This window comes from Pinus tabuliformis, chromosome 9 (genome assembly GCF_031772625.1).
Source record: "Pinus tabuliformis cultivar Carrire ecotype Pingquan chromosome 9, CPIR1, whole genome shotgun sequence".
NCBI classification, from domain to species: Eukaryota; Viridiplantae; Streptophyta; class Pinopsida; order Pinales; family Pinaceae; genus Pinus; species Pinus tabuliformis.
In genome coordinates, this window is record NC_142307.1 from 497,330,416 (window position 1) to 497,349,732 (window position 19,317).

The 19,317-nt window shown below is 37.5% G+C and overlaps 1 long non-coding RNA gene across 1 annotated transcript in view; it reads right to left on the reverse strand.

The window, feature by feature from the left end:
• Window positions 1–6,540: 6,540 nt before the first annotated feature.
• LOC149149383 (uncharacterized) overlaps window positions 6,541–19,317 on the reverse strand; it is a 386,921-nt gene continuing 374,144 nt past the window's right edge. The window contains exon 4 of the long non-coding RNA XR_016262614.1: window positions 6,541–6,558. This is a non-coding gene — a long non-coding RNA (uncharacterized LOC149149383). The remainder of the gene's footprint in view (window positions 6,559–19,317) is intronic.

Genomic DNA, 19,317 nt, shown 5'->3' on the forward strand with positions numbered 1-19,317 from the left:
CTGTCCTCTTGTCCGCAAAGTGCCCGCCGCATGGTTCATCATGACATGCCTTAAGGATGTCAGGCATTTCATCTTCCCGAACACACCTTCTGATTATACAATCTGGCCCTGTTCTGAACAATTCATTAGAAATCCAAGAATAATGTGAACTCTCCTGAATGATTTTCCTTTTTTCATTCGGAAATAAGTGTAGAGGAATCTTTCCTGTAACTAGATAATTAGCCATATCTGCATACCAAGGAGTCTTGGTAGTTACTGCAAACAAGTATTCATCTGGAAACTTATCTTCTACTGGAGAATCCTCATTAGTGTTTTGGATTCTAGACATGAAGTCAGCTACTGTGTTTTGTTTTCCAGGTCTATCTAACACAATAATGTTGAATTCTTGCAAGAGTAAAAGCCATCTTGTAACTCTACCATTAGTGACAGGTTTGTTCATTAAATATCTTATGGCAGAGTGATCAGTATGGACAAAGGTTTCATAGCCGGTTATGTAGTGTCTAAACTTATTGATCGCATGTACCACAGCTAAGAACTCTTTTTCTGTAACAGTATAATTTAACTCAGTGGGAGTCAAATTCTTACTTGTGTAATAAATGGCATAAGGGATCAAATCCTTTTGTCCCAAAACAGCTCCTAGAGCTGTATCTGAAGCATCAGTAGAGATGTGGAAAGGGAGTTTCCAATTTGGCCCCCTTAAGATGGGTGCTTCAGATATTCTAGTCTGTAAATCTTCAAAGGCAGATTGACACTCAGGATCCCATTTAAACTCACAGTCTTTGGTAAGCAATTTAAAAAGAGGAGATGCTATCCTAGTGAAGTTTTCAATAAATCTTCTGTAATATCCCGTAAACCCAAGAAAACTTCTAACATCTTTCTGGCAATTTGGAATAGGTAACTTAGAGATGACTTCCACTTTGGATTTATCAACCTTAATTCCATCTCCCGAAATATGATGTCCTAAAACAATCCCTTCAGTAAACATCATAAAACACTTTTCATGACTTAAAGAAAGATTTGTTTCCTTACATCTTACCAGTACTTTTTCCAAATTTTCCAAAGCTTCTTCAAATGTATTACCATAAACTGTGAAATCGTCCATGTATACCTCTACACAATCATGAATCAGATCTGAAAAGATTCCTAGTACAGCCCTTTGAAATGTAGCAGGTGCATTGCACAATCCAAAAGGGAGTACTCGGTAGGCAAAAGTTCCCCAAGGACAAGTGAATGTGGTTTTGTCTTGATCTTCAGGTGCTACCTGAATTTGATTGTACCCACTAAAACCATCCAAGAATGAGAAATACTTTTTACCTGCTAAAGTGTCTAGAACCTGATCAATAAAAGGTAGAGGAAAATGATCCTTTAAGGTTGCCTTGTTCAATTCTCTATAATCAATGCAAACTCTCCATTTACCATTCTTTTTGGGCACTATAACCAAGGGAGAAACCCATTGGCTGTCTGAAATGGGGTAAATGAAGTTTACCTTGAGCAATTTCTGAAGTTTTTCTTTCCCGATTTCCCTAAGGTTTGGATTCATCCTTCTTTGTGGTTGCCTAATAGGTCTGCTGTTTTCTTCAATATAAATGTGATGAATACAAGTCTTAGGATCGATTCCTTTCATGTCAGTGTATTCCCATGCAAAGGTAGTGGAATGTTTTTGCAATAGTTTAGTTAATTCTTCTTGTTGTGACCTTTCCAAGTTTTTGTTAATGTTTAATGGTTTTCCTGGAAGGATTTCAACTGTAGAACTACCAAACTCTTCCATTGAGAAGAGAGACATCTGTCTAGAGGAGAGATATTCAATGTCTGCATCTATCTGAAAATGTGTAGAGTCATATTCTAAAGATACTTCAAAATTTTCTAATGTATTTAGAATTTGACTGTCTTCACTAATGTCAGAGATGGTTAGAACAGGTTGAATAGTATCTTCATCCTCTACCCATTCATCTTCTCCTATTTCTGTTATAGCTTTTGTTGGGGGATACAAGTTGAATTTCTTGGTGGAATTACCATCTGATATATACATGTCTCCAGACCTACAGCTTATGAAAGCATCAACTGTGGCCAGCCAAGGTCTTCCTAAAATAAGAGGATGTCCTCCTAGATTATTCTTGGGAGTTAAAATCATAAAATCAATTGGATATTAACAAGAATCTAGAGAGACTGGAATATCTTCCAATACACCATCAGGTTTAATGATTGATCTATCTGCAAGCTGCAGCAAAGTAGGCGTAAAGAGAAGGTTAGGAAGTTTTAACTGATCCATGGTCTGTCTACTCATGATGTTGATCGCGGCTCCTAAGTCAATCAGAGTTTTTGGGATTTCAACCCCATTAATATGAGTTTTGACAATAGGGCTACCGGGATCCACATATTTTTGCATGGTAATCTTACCCATCATAATGTTTGCAATTTTTCCAACCAGATGTATCCTTTTGGTATCTCTGGTTCTTTTTCCTGTTTTCTTCAAACTCAACTCCTTTATTGTCTTCGCTAGAATGGGAATTTCCTTAATGGCTTGTAACAAGGGGATCTTGATACATACATTCTTCAATTCATCTAGGAAGCTATAGTCAGGCATCCATATCTGCTTTTCCACTCCTTTGTCGATTTGTAGTCTTTCAGGGAAAGGAGGTGTAGCTATAGGTGTAGGTTGCTCAATTATGGGAGTTGTAAAGGTTGATTCTTTTTCTTTTTCTTTTTGGATATTTTGGTTTTGAAGTGATACTTCAGAACCTTTATTGACTTTGAGAGATTCCTCCTCAGAAATGCTTGGTTGTTGAACACTTGTAGAAGGTTGATCTAAGATTCTACCTGATCTGAGTTGTACTTCATTAAGAGAAACAACCATATAGGTAGGGAATGGTTGACCTTCCATCATGTAAGCATTTTGAGGGTTCCTATTATTTGGATTTGGTAATGGCTGAGAGGGAAGTTGATTTGATTTCTGCTGGGATTGAAGCGAGAGTTGAGAATTTTGATTTTGTGGAGGAGGGTGTTGTTGTTGAGGGTATGGCAATGATAGTTGTTGACCTTGGTTTGGAAGTTGTGGAGCTTGCTGATTCTGAAATGATGGAGGATATTGATAGAATTGAGCAAATCTCCCATAAGGATTTTGCATGCTTTGCATCCATGCTTGGAAAGCATTTTGAGGTTGAGGCCAAGGTTGTTGCCAAGGATTCCAATTTGGTTGGGATTGAGAATTCATAGAGTTGTTAAACCCTTGATTCCGTTGCCCTTGCCAAGGTCTCCTTGCAATGAAACAGAGAGATTCAAGTGTACTTGCATCCTCTTGAAAGACTGCTTTGCGGCCAGGTATTGAAGGACAATCCTTAGTCTCATGAGTTTCTAAGCAAATTACACATGTTTCTACAACGTGTGCCTCTAAGGGACATTCCCTTAAAGCATGCTTTTTTCTACATTTCGGGCAAAAGATAGCCAAAGCCTCAGCTTCTGCTTGTTGTTTATTGTGAATCTTAAGGGTATCAAGTTGTTCACTAAGACTCCCTAAGATGTCAGTTTTAAATTCATCAAGCATATTGCCGATTTCAGCCCTACTTACTGATCCTGTTGCGGATTTATTTGCCCTAAGGAGAAAAGGATCTCTAGGCCCTTTTTGAGTTTTTGATTTGCCTCTCGAGAGATGGATACAGAGTTCTGCTATATCATTGAGTGAAAGTTGAGAAATATCCCCTTTCCCCATCATGTTTAGGATATCTATCCATTCATCCCTAATGGCTTTTAATAAGAGGGCTTTTAAGGTCTCTTCATCCAAGGTATTCATTTTTGCTCTTTTTAAGTTATACTGAAATCTTTCAAGTAAATCTTCTAAGCTCTCATCTTCTCTTTGCATCATTTTAAAAACCTCGTCCTTGTGATTAGTAGGCATACAATAGTCCAGATACCTATCCAAAAATGTCTGTTTCATTTCATCCCAAGTCCTAATGGATTGAGGGAGTAACCCCATGAACCATTTCAAGGCCTGATCCTTCAGTGTTGAGGGGAACAATTTTAATTTCTGGGAGTCATCCAGGTAGTCATAAGTTCGACACACCACTTCGAACTCAAACAAAAATGTTTCAGGGTCCTCAGTCCTTAACCCATGGAAATTTGGGAGGACAGATGGTGATATGTTCTTCATAGTAGCTCGGGAATCCTCATTAACAATGGGAAACCCAAATGAATTATCCCCATCTCTATTTCCTCCTCCAAGGGGACCTCTACCTCCATTATTATTGTTATTGTTGTTTCCTCCTCCTCCTCTACCTCTACCTCTACCACCTCCTTCTTCCTCGGCCATAATGGTTCTCCTAGGGATTTCAAAATCTTCTGGTTCCTCTACAAAAGGTGAATGAGAAGAGATTTCTCCTTCTTCTTCAGATGATTCCAGTTCCTCAATGACAATTGGTCTTCCTGTAGGAGAAAGAGAAGAGTCTCTTCCTAGTTCAAACTCAATAGAAGGTGTAGGAGAGTCAACTCTTGGCTCTTGAATTCCAGGAGTGTTGGTTGGAGATAAGGGAGGTGTCTCTTGTCTTTCCCTTGAAGCAGATGGACTTGTAAAAATTGAACTTTGAGCTCTAGCTAAAAACCTTCCTCTAGAATCTCTAGCTCTATGCATGTCATTTTTTATTTTTTTCCTTCAAGTCAAGTTAATAGTTCTTTTTCTGATCTTCCAGTTCACTCTAGGTGTAAGAAGAGAGCATACTCAAGAAACTATCAAATCAATAACTTTCTCTTTTTTGATCCTCCAGATCACCTTGCAGTGCAAGAGGAGAGCATACTTTGATAGGTTATCAACTTCTTTCCTCGAAATCTTTTTTCTTTTTTTTTATGTTTTTTTTTCTAAGAATATGGCTACTTAATTTCACTTCCCCGGCAACGGCGCCAAAATGTTTAGTCAATTTAGTGTTTCTAAATTGATGTCATTAATTGTCAACCCGGGGCTCATAAGCTGATGAAGTGAAGGTGTACTATATGTACTTAAGCAACCTCTTAGAGCTTTTGTCGTTTGGGGTGTTGTTTGTGGTTAATTTATATTCCTAGGATGGAGTGATGTTTTTATGAACAGATGAGTGATGGTGTGTGTAAGGTGAATTCTAGATGAGTGAGAGTGTGTGTAAGTGGTTTCTCACTACTTGCTGAAAAGGAAAAGCTTGAATGAAATAAATAACTTGAAATGACTTGAAAGCAAAGAACCATTTTCTAATGGCATTAGACACCATTCATGCTGCTGCAAATAAAAGGTAAGAAAATCACTTAAAAGACCAATGATAATGTTTATAATTTCCTAACTCTCTGCCTCTAACACATAGTACTGTGTAAGACACGATTAGGGAGTAGCTAAAGATAAGTCTAAGAAATGATAAAAAAATGAGAAAATCTACTTTAAAGACTAGTTATGATGTTCAGCTCTCTCTAACTCTCTGCCTCTACCACATAGTACTGTGTAAGACACGATTAGAAAGTAGTTAAAGATTAGTCTAAAAGCACTCAAAGCCAGCTGCAATGTATCAGTATTCTGATCTCTATAAGATAGACAATTTATGATAAAGAGACCATTCATATGTTAGCAGACAACTGTGAGAAATAAAACTAAAAATCAGCTATGAAAATAAAGTAAAGGCAGCAACTTGAATCTGTCAACTGAAACTACCACTAGATATTTAAGCAAATACACAAACACAAAATCAATCCCGGGCTTAAAAACCCGCAAAAGAACAATGCTGATCAGCGTAAAATAAAGGATCGAAATGAAATAACAAGAAAGTAAAGCAAGTTGTACATGTTTCAACTAAAAGAAATGCTGAATAGAAATAAGGAAATGTTGCACATAAAATACATAAAATACTTTACAAGGCTAACATGAACAAGGGCCCTCCATTCATATCATCCAAAAGAGACTCAAGTAATTGTAAACTTCAAAACAACACTGTTTCTATTACTCCATGTGCAGAAAAATACAGTCCAGAGTGCTAGAACAACACTATAAAAACAGAGTTTTCGAATGCTCTAAAATAACAACAAGTTTATAAAATGTAGCAACTAAAAGTAACCTTCAGCGTATGCAAACGCTAGTTTTTATAGGCATCTGAAGAACAGCCTAATGTGTACAGCTAAAACTGGAAAACTAACTAACTGTCATGCGTAATTAAGGATCAAAACACGTCATAAGTCTATGTGGATGAGCTGGAGGTTCTGGTCGTTATGGGCATTGAATCCAGAGTTGGATTATGTCCCCCACGGCCTGCATAAGATGGACAAGTCACCTTTTAAACTGACGTGACCCAACAGCTTACGTATCACCGTTAAGCTGCCTTTGTTGACCGTAACTCGACCCTCGTTGACCAGAGGTACAGATGACGTGGATGGCTGAACAGATAGCACAGGAACCTCGAGCACCTTGATTCCTAAGTGCCCATGTGGCTCATTTGGCAAAATGACACGTGGAACCTTGAGATTAACAAAAAGGCTGCGGGATCATCAGATGGCTGCGGAATCAGCAAATGGCTGCGGAATCAGCAGATGGCTGCGGAATGCCTGTAAATACGTCAAAATCTAAACAAAACAGTCACACATTAGCAAAATCCCTAAATCATGCTTAATGCCATCATATGTAATGATCTGGGTGAGTTTATGCAACAAAATAGAGCAAAAGGGAGAGATGAGTGAGGGAAAACTGTAGGAAATGATGGATAACCAAGTGTAAAGTAGAGACTCTACATTAACCAAGTCATTTTAATGCAGGCATCAATTTGGTTAATAGAGAACCCACCCCTAAATATTAACTTAAGAAATTATTAGCCCTATTGCCAGCAAGTAAAAATAATACAGGAGCATGAACAAGCATTAATATATCATTCTTCAGGGATCAAACATCCCTCATCATTTGCACAACATTCAACATTATCTATTCACATAGGAAATTTAACATTCCTTAACAATAACATCAACATTACACCAACACATTACCCTATGAAAAACCTCTAGCCTTCCTGGACTTACTTATCAGAAACAAAACCTTTTGGCCATTTTGTTGACAAAGTATAATCATGGTAGAGATTCGACCATCTCTTTGATGTTCAGGCACTTACAAAATTCACAGATCCATTGCATACAAGCCATTTAGGCTAGGATTATGCTCAATGTAACACAAGAATCTAACTATTCCATATCCATGCCTTTAAAATAATAGTTTTATTTCACATAGGAATGCCTCATTCCTTAAAAATACAGGCCATGATAAATTAGTACATTAAACAAGCATAGAGGATTCAGACATAAGATTCATAAGTGGATACTTATCTTTGATAGTTTGAACCAAACAACTGAGATTGGGACTTCAACTCTCCACACAACCTTAGACACGCTGCAGTCAATCCTTTCTTACATTAGTCACTCCCAAACAAGATTCTAGAGCTTGAGGATGAGTACTTATGGGATTAAATCAATGATGACAGTTGAAACAGGGACTCCTGAGGACCATCCACCTCCCCCCACCATCTACTCAGTACAATCGTTTCTCACATGGAATCCATAGGTCCACCACCTCTACCTTTCAGCTACCACAACAAGATTGTAGATCTACTATCACAAGTTAAAACTTGGAATCCAGAGGCTCACCTCCACCCACCATCCAAACAAGGGAATATATAGGCTTATACCTCCACCCTTAGATTTACAAGGGAATCTAGAGGCTTACACTTCCACTCTCAAATCAATAAGGGAACCAAGAGGCTTATACCTCAACCCTTAAATCAAAAAGGGAATCTAGAGGCTTATACATCCACCATAAAATCAACAATGGAATCCATAGGATTATACCTCCCCCCTCAAATCAACAAGGGAATCCAGATGCTCACACCTCCACTCTCTAGTAAGAAGGGAATCCAAAGGCTCACCACCTCCAACCTAAACCAAATGAGGGAATCCAGAGGCTTAACACCTCCAATCTCAATAATTTCTTTCACATAGTTGTTCCACCCAATCGTGGGAATCCATAACCCATTGAATAAACTAGAAAACAAGCAGAGTGGGGGGCTAAGGAACTCTCCTCACCAGGAATCTAAGGAACATTCCTTCACCCAAGCTTCCAAGGGAATCCAAAGAAAACCATCTCTACCCTTCAACCTTTCAATGAATCCAAATATTATTGTCCTCCAGTGAGAGATATTCCTACCACATCCTAATGATCAACTAAATGGTTTATCTAATTCTTACATTCAAGTAGAAACACAAAGCTATGTGCTCCCTTTTTCCTCCTACGTTATACCTCCTTTTCCTACTTTGTATCACAATTATGTCTGCTACAACCCTCTTCTAGAGAGTTTCTTGGTATTCTTCCTCGGTAGTGCTCTCTTCATGAATGCTTCCTCTTTCCTGGATGCTCTACATTCTTCCTCTTTCTATGTATCAATATTTGTATCAACATTTTCCTTCCTCCTATCTGAGAGTGCTCTTTTCCTCTTATTGTGCGTGGAATGTCTCTCGTGAGAATGCTTGTCCCCATTACATCATTGCAACCATTTTTGGTTGCGTGGGAAAAGATTGTTTTGCCCCTTCCTTCTTATTCATGATAGTTCTATATTGCATGGTGATGGGGGATGTTGTCTATTAGCACTTCCTTCCTCCCCACTTCCTATTGGTTGACTTCTCTGTCTCCCAACTTCCAATGCAACCAATTCTCTATTTTAATTTTATCCTTTATGCCTTGTAGATTTATCCAAGGCAAACATGGTTTTGTTGTCCTTCTCTCCTACCCAATTAATTGTAAAAAAAATCCATTTAAAACACACCTTCCAACCTTCAATGGCTATCATGAAATAAGTCAAGCTTCCTTCAAATACCAAGCAATCTCCTTCCTTAAACTATGGAATCAGTGTCCCAATTCTCTTAACCTTTTTAAATAATTACAATTATTTACAATGATGGATTATTAACTAGCAATTTTTATAGTCCCCCCCCCTTGGGGGAACACTATCCTCGATTTTCAATAACCATATACAACATCACATGCTTAAAAACCAAGCACAGTTGATACGAAGCTTTATACATACATCTTTGTACAACATTTACAATGCATTTACATTTGATTTACTCGACAAATAAGAAAGGAAATGTACCCACATCTGGTGATCCATTTCCCACATGGCCTCCCAGGGCCCGAAGTGCCTCCACTAAACTTTGACTTGCTCTATTAATTGATTATGGAGTGTGAGTTGCCTCCAATCTAGGGTGCTAAGAGATTCTGGTTGGAACTCTCCCTATAGTTCTACCTATAACACAAACCAATCAATTACATGACTAGAATCCTACGCATATCTTTTAAGCAATGTAACATGAAATACATAATCAACTCTTCTTGATGGAGGCAAGACTAGCCTATGAGAAATTGGCCCTATTCTTTTGATCACTTCAAATGGCCCATAAAATCGCGGTGCCAACTTTGCACATGACTCAAATTTTAGGGAGCTCTTCTTGGGTCTAACTCACAGGAAAACATGTTCCCCAACTTGGAACTCCTTGTGAACCCTATGTTGGTATGCATAACTCTTTTACATGTCTTGTGCCACCTTTAAATTCCTTCTAATGGTTTTCATTTATTGTTCCATTTCTTTCAACATATCAGGCCCAATAAGGACCCTATTCATTGGATCACTCTAGCTGATAGGAGTATTACAACTCCTCCCATAAAGTGCTTCAAATGGGCTCATTCTCAGTGATTCTTGATACCCATTATTATATGAAAATTCTACAAGTGGAAGATATTCTTCCCACTTCCTTGGTTGGTGCATTACATACATTCTTAGCATGTCCTCAAGAATTTTGTTTGTCCTCTCTATTTTCCCATCAGTTTGAGGATGGTAAGTTGTATTAAATGCTAAATCTATTCCCAAGCCTGCAAATAATTCCTTCCAAAACTTTGAAGTAAATTTGGAATCTCTATTTGAGATAGTTTTCTTGGGAACTACATGCAATACCACAAATTCCTTTATGAAAATATAAGCTACATCACTAGCTAAATTTGTAGATTTAATGGCTACAAAGTGAACCACTTTGCTCAACTTATTAACCACTACCATGATTGCATCATGTTTCTTAGAAGTCCTTGGTATCGCTCTAATAAAGTCCATTGAAATGACTTCTCACTTCCATTCTGGAATTGGAATAGGTTGCAGTAAGCAGTTGGCTTCTTACACTCAACCTTTACTTGTTGAAACTCTATGCACTTGGAAATGAAATCATCCACTTCCCTATTTAAGTCAAGCCAATAGTAAAAAATATTAATGGTTGATAGAGTCTTTTGATAACTCAAGTGACCAGAGTATGGTTTAGCATGAAACTATTGAAAATGAGTAGCCTCGATCAAAATTTCCATTGACAAATTATGTAGAAAAGTTATATTTATGACTTTGACCAAGTTGGCCTCAAAGTCTTCAAGTCAGTGCCAAAAGCAGAAATTGTCCCTCCCAAACCACATATAAATATACCAATCATTGGACGTCATTTGGCCCATCACAACATACATCACATCAAGAAAGTTCAATATTAAATTATAGATCTCTCACACGTACGAAGGAGTCAAAGAAGCTTCTCTTTTCTATGTTGACTAGATTTTTCTCTCTCCTTTGACCTACGTTGACTAGGTTGATTTTATCTATTTGACCAAATTGTTTCGATTGTCTTAGGATGATGAATATTCATGAAATGTTTTATCTACGTTAACCGAATTTTTGGGCACATTTTTTGAGGTTGACTGCATTGTTTGACTAAGGTTTCACCATAGGGTTTGACTATGGAAATTGATTGAAGTTGCAAGATACTTTGAATTTGTTTGACAAAATTCTGACTAAGGAAGGAAGGCAAATATTCTACTGGGTTGACCAAAGTTTTTTGGGAAGGTTTGATTGTTGAATTTGATCAAAAGTTGTAGGTTGTTGATTGTGGTTGATCGAACCTCCAAAGGGCGAATTTCGACGCTCTATTTCAAACTGGTATCTTTGACTAGATTTGACTATCTCTCTCTCATTGGATTGATTTTGACTTGGTTGACTTGGGAAATCCAAAGTTTGACTTTGACTAGTTTATGGATGTACAATTGGACTATGTATCTCATGTTGAACATCAATTAACTAATAGAGGAAGAATATTTGCTTCTAGGTTTCACCCCTTGTGGGGTTTTTCCCTGGTCTTTGACCAAAATATTTGTGTCTCATTGTTTCTATTGTGCATTTATTGTTTACTATTCTATCTATAATTTCTTAATTGTTACTAGGGTGAATGAAGGTGAATGAAATTGTTTTAAGTGATTAGTATAACATAGAAAACTATGAAAAATTAACATGGTATCAAAGTTGAGGTGGAGCTTAGCCTTTGGAGACCAAAGAACACCCCTTTGAAGACACTTTTCTCGCTAATTAGTGATCTACTCTCTTGGACAAGATGACTACCTCCTATTTCAATATTGAAGAGAAGTTGAATGATGCATCCAACTTTGCAGCATGGAGGTCTAGATTGGATCTTACCCTTGAAGAGAATCATGTGAAGGAATATTTGCAATGCCAAGTAGTTGAACCTCCTAAAAATACCAATGCCAATGTCAAATCTAAATACAAGAAAGGTGAGATTAAGGCCAAGAATATCATCGTTGACTCTCTTAAAGACCATCTCATCACTTATGCATTAAGCAAAAGAAGTCAAAGGAGATGTTTAATAAATTGATTGGGATGTAGGAGTTCAATAATCTAAGCCAACTCATTTATTTGAAGAGCTAGCTCCATGACATCAATAATTCCAAGTCAGAATCTATAACAACCTACTTCATGAGAATCTCTCAAATAAGAGATCAACTTCTTTCCATTGGAGAAGTTATACCTGATAGAGATCTTGTGAAGATGACCTGTGGTGGGTTCCCCTTGTCTTGGGAGATACATTCATTTCTAGAGGAAGAATTCATAGACAAGAAGAGGGAGAACCTATATCCTTTGCAGTCAATGTCAAGAAAGGAAAAGGGAAAGGAAGACCTTCCAAATGGAATCTGAGGAAGCCAACTCTAGCATTCAAAAATAATATAAGGGACTAGTCCAAAGTTCAATGCTACAAGTGTGATAAATTATGCCACATCGCCTAAGATTGTCCTGATAAAAGAAATTCTCAAAGGCCTAACATCAACAACAACAACAACAAAAACAACAACAAAAATGGAAGGAGAGGAAGAGGTCATGCTTCCCATGTAAGTGTTGAAGAGTCCCAACATCCTCAAAATAGGTCTGAAAGCACAAGGTATATTGATAATGTTTCTAGTACTCAAAATTAATATTTTCTTGTTGTTTCTCTTTTTAGCTCATCTTCATATAGCATTGATAATTGGATGGTGGATAATGGGGCATCTAAACAATTTACTAGGTGTCATGAAGTCCTCTCAAATTTGATTGAGAGGGATATTAATTTGAAAATTATACCTGGGGATAATTCTACTCATCTCGTCAAAGAGTTTGGCTCTATTTCTTTTCATTTGGAATATGGTCAAGCCATTCATCTACAATATTTTTTTTATGTGTGAAGCTTGAATAAGAATATTGTCTCCATTTATTCTCTAGAAGACAAGGGGTTTAGAGTTGCATTCATTAGTGGAAAAGTCCTTGCTTAGCCAAGGAGATCTAACATGAGAGAAGCCTTCACAGCTCGTGTAAAAAATGAAGGGCTATATAGATTTTGTGGATAAAAAACTAAAGCATTGATCCATGATACCAATAATCAATGTGAGCTTTGGCACCAAAGATTTGCTCACCTTCATTACAAGGCTTTTCCTAACTTTAGCATGATGGTTTCAAGGATTCCCAAGACTTAGGTTGATCACGAAGGTGTATGTTAGGCATGTGCCAGTGGAAATAATATCAAGGGACCATTCCCTTCTAGTAGTAGCAGATCCAAAGATATTCTTCAATTATTACATTCTGATCTTTGTGGGCCCATGTCGGTGAGATATCTGGGAGGATACTTGTATTATATTATCTTTGTTGATGTCTTCTCCCATAAAACTTGGATCTTCTACTTGAATATAAAGGATCAAAACTTCATCATTTTAAAGGACTTCAAAGCTCTAGTTGAAAATCGAATTGGAAATAAGATCAAGATCTTGACAACAGATAATGGAGGTGAATACACCTCCAATGATTTCAAATACTTCTGTAGATATGACATGATTAAGAGGGAGGTGATTGTTTCATACACCCTCAACAAAATGGAGTTGTTGAGAGAAAGAATAATTCCATCTTAGAAACTGCCAAAGTCATGATTCATGATAAAAAAACTTATGATGCTTTTGTGGGAAGAAATAAAAAATATTGTTGTATATGTCCAAAATAGGAGTCCTCGTCAAGCGAGAAGAGTTCCAAGATAAAGGCTTCAGGAAAGAAATTGTACTTTTTTTGGTTATTAAGAAAATTCTAAAGCTTACAAGATATATGCGCCAAGTCAGAGGAACATTGAGTTAAGTTGGGATGTAAATTTTGATGAAGGTGCTACCCTTGGAAAAGTAAGGGACTCTCTTATCCCTACCAGAAATGAGAGAATAGATGATTATATCGATGTATATGCAAAACCATCCATGCCCAAGCCTGACCTTCTAGATGAGCCTGTGGCACCCATGGATCCTTTAGATCCTCCTCCTGGTGATCCTCCCACTATGAAGAGACCCTTGTGGATTTGTGATACCTGATAGGTTGCAGAGAGACACTATGCCCCTAGAGGTACCTTGAGAGAGAGAAAGAAAGCTTACAAATATCATGGATATGCTTCATTGATGAGTGATATCATACAATTTGAACCTTGCAGCTATGAAGAAGTAGTGAAGGAATAACTTTGGAGACATTCCATGGTTGAAGAATATGAGCCCATCATGAAAAATGATGTATGGGAGGTTGTTCTGAGACCTGAGGGGAATTTTTTTGTGACTTCCAAGTGGATATAAAAAATTAAATATGCAGTTGATGGTAGCATTGAGAAGTTCAAAGTGAGGTTCATGGCTAGATGATTCTCCCAGAAAGAGGGAGAATATTTGCACATGTTTCCCAATATACTACCATCTAGTCCATCATTGCTCTTGTTGCTAATTAGGGTTGGATTCTTCATCAGATGGATGTGAAGACAACCTTTCTTCATGGCATACTCAAGGAAGAAGTGTACCTAGAGCAACCACAAGGCTTTGAGGAACATGACAGGGAAACCCATGTTTGTATATTGAAGAAATCCCTCTATGGATAAAAGAAAACCCTCTAGGCTTGGTATGCTCGAATTGATGGATACCTAATGAAGTTGGGATTTAACAAAATCAATATTGATCTGAACCTCTACTTCAAGGTTTTCCAAGGTATGCCTTTTATTTTGGTTTTATATGTTGATGACTTATTCATGACAGGAAAAGAGCCTTTGATCATCAAGTGTAAGAGGGAGCTTGCCTCTGAATTTGAGATGAAAGATCTTGGGTTGATGCACTATTTCTTGGGCTTAAAGGCATGGTAGAGACCTAGAGAGATTTTCCTTAGCCAAGGAAAATATGTTGTCAAACTCTTGGAGATATTTGGGATGGTGGATTGCAAATCCATGGCCACACTGATGAAGACAAACTTCAAGAAGTCATGTGAATGTGGACCAGATCTAGCAAGTCATTCTATGTACTGGAAACTCACTGGGGCTCTAATGTTTTTGGTCAACACAAGACCAGATATATGTTTTTCCATTAACACGTTGAGGCAGTTCATAATGGAACCTTTGCATGCTCACTAGGTGGCCACAAGACATGTGTTGAGATATCTACATGGGACGCTCAATTATGGACTGAGATATGCCTCTAGTGATGAGTTGAGACTACATGGATATGCAGATGAAAATTGGGCTGGGATAATTACTTTCAAGAAGAGCACATCAGGGTGCTACTTTAGCTTGGGATCTACCATTATTTCCTGGATGAATAGGAAGCATAAATATGTTGCTCTCAAAATAATCGAGGCAAAGTATATTGCAATTAGCATGGCTAGTTGTGAGGTCGTGTGGTTGTGGAAGATCTTTGCAGAGTTGTTTGATCATGTGTCAGATACAACCGTGATATATTGTGATAATAAAAGTGGGATCATACTTTCATAGAATATAGTATTCCATGATAGGCGGAAGCACATTGAGAACAAGTACCACTATATCTGAGATATGGTATAGAGAGAAGTAGTGAGGCTCCAACAGATCTCGAAAAACAAGTAGGCTGCAGATATTCTCACCAAGCCTTTGTTGAAAGAGAAGTTCTTTAGTTGAATTGAGGCTTCTGTGATCCATATCAAGTTATGAGAAAAAATATTTCGACGTAAATCACATGATAGTACATTTGTTGACGTGTTTCAAACCAACGTGTGTGGTTCAACTTGTCCTGATGATGAACCACACTCGTTGGTTCGAAACACATCGACAAATGTACTATCATGTGATTTAAGCCGAAATATTTTTTTCTCATAAAGAGAAGTTCTTATTCTTTATAGAGAAAATTCGAGTGCAGAAGAATGTATCCCTCCCTAAGATGGAACACTGATAATCGAGAACATTGAGCAAATGCTCTTCTCCCAGTCTTTCGATTGCCCATGGACTTGGTGAGGGGGGAATGAGTAGTGAGGCTCCTGGGTGTGAGGGTGCTCTTTGGATCCATGGACTTGGCTGAGTATATGCCCTAGTATACATCCTACCTACAAGTCACCTTATGTATTTATTAACCAAAGGCCATGGACTTGGCTAAGCTTTCTAGGATGACCACCCATCTGGCTAGTGGGTGAGGAGACTTAGGTGCATGTTATCTTTACCAAAGTCAGGCGTGACTACCATGGAATTTGACTAGATCAGTCGCAAAGTCTTCAAGTCGGCCCCACAAGTAGAAATTGTCCCTCCAAAACCACATATAAATAGACCAATCATTGGAGGTCATATGCCACATCGCATCAATCAAGTTCAATCTAAAATTTCAAGAGATATCTCACACATTCGAAGGATTCAAAGAAGCTTCTCTTTTTCACATTGAACAAACATTTCTCTCTCCTTTGACTTGTGTTGACTTGGGCTTGTTAAATATATTTGACCGAGTTGTTTGGATTTTCTTAGTAGGTTACATATTCCTAAAATATTCTCTCTATGTTGACCAATGTTTTGGGAATATTTTCTAAGGTTGACCACACTATTTGACTAGGGGTTGATCATGGAAATTGACTAAAATTTGTAGGATGCATTGACTTTGTTTGACCAAATTTTGACTGAGGAAATAAGACTGAATATTCTATTGGGTTAACTAAAGTTTCCTAGGTAGGTTTGACTATTGACTTTGACTGAAAGTTGCAAGTTGTTGACTGTGGTTGATCGAACCTGCATAGGCCGAATTTCGACTCTATGTTGCAAACTAGTATCTTTGACCATATTTGACTATCTCTCTCTCGTTGGATTGGTTTTGACTTGATTGACTTGGGAAAGTCAAAGTTTGACTTTGACTGGTTTATGGATGTACAATTAGACTATGTATCTCATGTTAAACATTGATTGACTAATAGAAGAAGAATATTTGATTATGGGTTTCCCCCTTGTGGGGTTTTTCCCTGGTCTTTAGCCAAAATATCTGTGTCTCATTGTGCTTGGTTATCTTCTAACGTGCATTTACTATTTACTATTCTATCTATAATTGCTTAATTGTTACTGGGGTAAATGAAAGTGAATGAAATTGTTTTAAGTGATCATTACAGCATAGAACACTATGAAAAATTAACAAAAATTCCTTCAGTATCAACTTCCTTAGATTTCCCTCATTTAACACATGGATTCTATTCTTGAATCTAATATGCCTATCTTATGAGAGACAAAATTCCTTGTCATGATCACCCTAGGACTCTTGTTGCAATTTCTCCTTTTTGTTGATGATATTTTTCATCTTGTTTCCCAACATTATCCTTTCTTCAAGATCAGTTCCATAGGAACTTATGGCTTCTATATGGTTTATTTACACTATCCTGTTGAGTACATCGAGTTCGACCACTCTGTTCTTTTACCTTTAATGTATTTGACCTTGAAATCAAACTCATTGAGTGTGGCCATCCATCTAGCTTGCCTTGCATTTAATTTTTCTATGTAAACAAATATTTCATCCCTCCATTTTCTACCAAGGAGGTAGTGCCTCCACATCTTCAATGCATGGATGATGGAAGCCAATTCCAAGTCACGAGTTACGTAATTTTTCTCATGTTCATTTAACTTTTGAGATTCATAATAAATCACTTGGCCATCCTGTATTAAGACTCCACCAAGCCCCTCTTTGCATGCATTTGTGCAAACCATAAAATCCTTCTCAATGTCTGTTATTTTTAGCACGGGTGCATTGGTTAACAATCACTTTAGCTAATTGAAGCTAGTAGCACAATATTTTTTCCATTCAAACTTCTTTCCCTTGTTTTGCAATGTAGAAATTAGGTGGCCATTCTTGGAGAAGTTCTTAATGAAACTCTCGTAATAGGCTGCTAGTCCCATAAAGGACCTAATTTGAGCCACATTCTTAGGTGTTGGCCATTCCTTGATGGTCTTAATCTTCTCTGGACCAACTGCTACTCTCTCTTTTGAGACAGTGTGCCCCAAGTAGTGGATCCGTGTTTGAAATAAATCACATTTATTAAGCTTTTCATAAATCTTATGTTATCTTAGAAACTATAGTATTGTGGCCAAATGTTCTTCATGTTCCTCCTTGGTCTTTGAATAGAATAAAATGTCATCAACAAAAACCACCATAAACTTATCCAAGTAAGGGCGTAGCACATTTTTCATCAGGCACATAAAAGTTTCAGGTGCATTGGTAAGCCCAAAGGGCACTACAAAAAACTCGTAATGCCCATACCTTGTTCTAAGGTTTCTTTATGGATTTCCTCATCCTTAATGCACACCTAATGATAGACTAATCTCATATTAATCTTGGAGAAGATGGGTGCTCTCATTAAATGATTGAATAAATCATCAATATGTGGTAAGGGATGCATGTTCTTAATGGTCACCTTATTCAATTATTTATAGTTGATGAACAACCTAAGTGTGCCATCCTTTTTCCTTATGAATAATATTGGTGCTCCCCATGGAGACACGCTTGGCCTTATGTAACCTTGTTTGACATCTCCTTGAGATGTAGATTCAACTCAACTAATTTTGGAGTACTCATTCTATATGGAGACTTGGATGTTGGAGATGCTCTTGGTGTTAATTCAATGGATAATTCCACTTCTCTATGAGGAGGTAATCCATATATCTCTTCAGGAAAGACATCTTGGAACTGTCTCAAAATGGGATATTTGACACAACATCACTGTGTCTCTCCTCAACGTTGTTGTTAGCTTCAACATTGCTAGAAATTCATACAATAATAGGGTGCATCTCTTCTTGTATCTTTTCTTGTATTGCATGGATGTAACTAATCTTATGGATTTCACTTTCCTTGCAATAAGGCTTCTTTTCCCACACTCATCTAAGCACTCAATTTCGTTTTTAAAGTAATCTACCTTGGTTTGATGCATGTGCAACTAGTCCATTTCCAAAAGTACGCTAAGATTTTTCATGGTAGGCATACGATTCAATTCAATTTGGCAATCTCTCACCCAATATTCAACTCTTCTTCTTGTCCCTATTGCTAGCTGAACCAACAATTATTCCTCCCATGCCTCTTTAGCCAATTGACACTGCTCTATAAGCACTGAGCTAACAAAACTGAAATTTGATCCAGGGTCAATCAAAACATAAATGACTTGATTATAGCGCTTACCTTCGATTTTGATTATGGAAGCCTGGTGGTCGGCATGCTTATTGTCCATAACTGCATATATTTTGGGCAAACTACGAGCCATATCTCCCACTTTTTGTGCCTCTTGAGTGTTGTAAATGCATGTCCGAACATCCTTCTATTGTGCACAATCTACCTTTCGGTGATTTCCTCCATAAGTATAGCACTTTAGGAGCTCCCTTGTATCACCCTTATTCTATCCTCCCAAAGGTTGATTAGCACAACCTCTATCCATTGCATTGCTTCTCTGTTGAGGTTGACCTTTTTTTCATATTTCAGGTTGCCTTTCACTTTCCAATCCCTCTTGAATTATGGGCTATGCTTTGATTGTTCATAATAATGCTTCAGTTTCCGAATTGGGTCCTTTAATGTCTTAGGCTCATCAAATTCAATTCTATATTTGAAGGATTGTGGTAATCCACTGACATATCTCTGAATTTTTGTTTTTTCTTCCTTAAGGTAGGGAACATACTTAGAAGCTC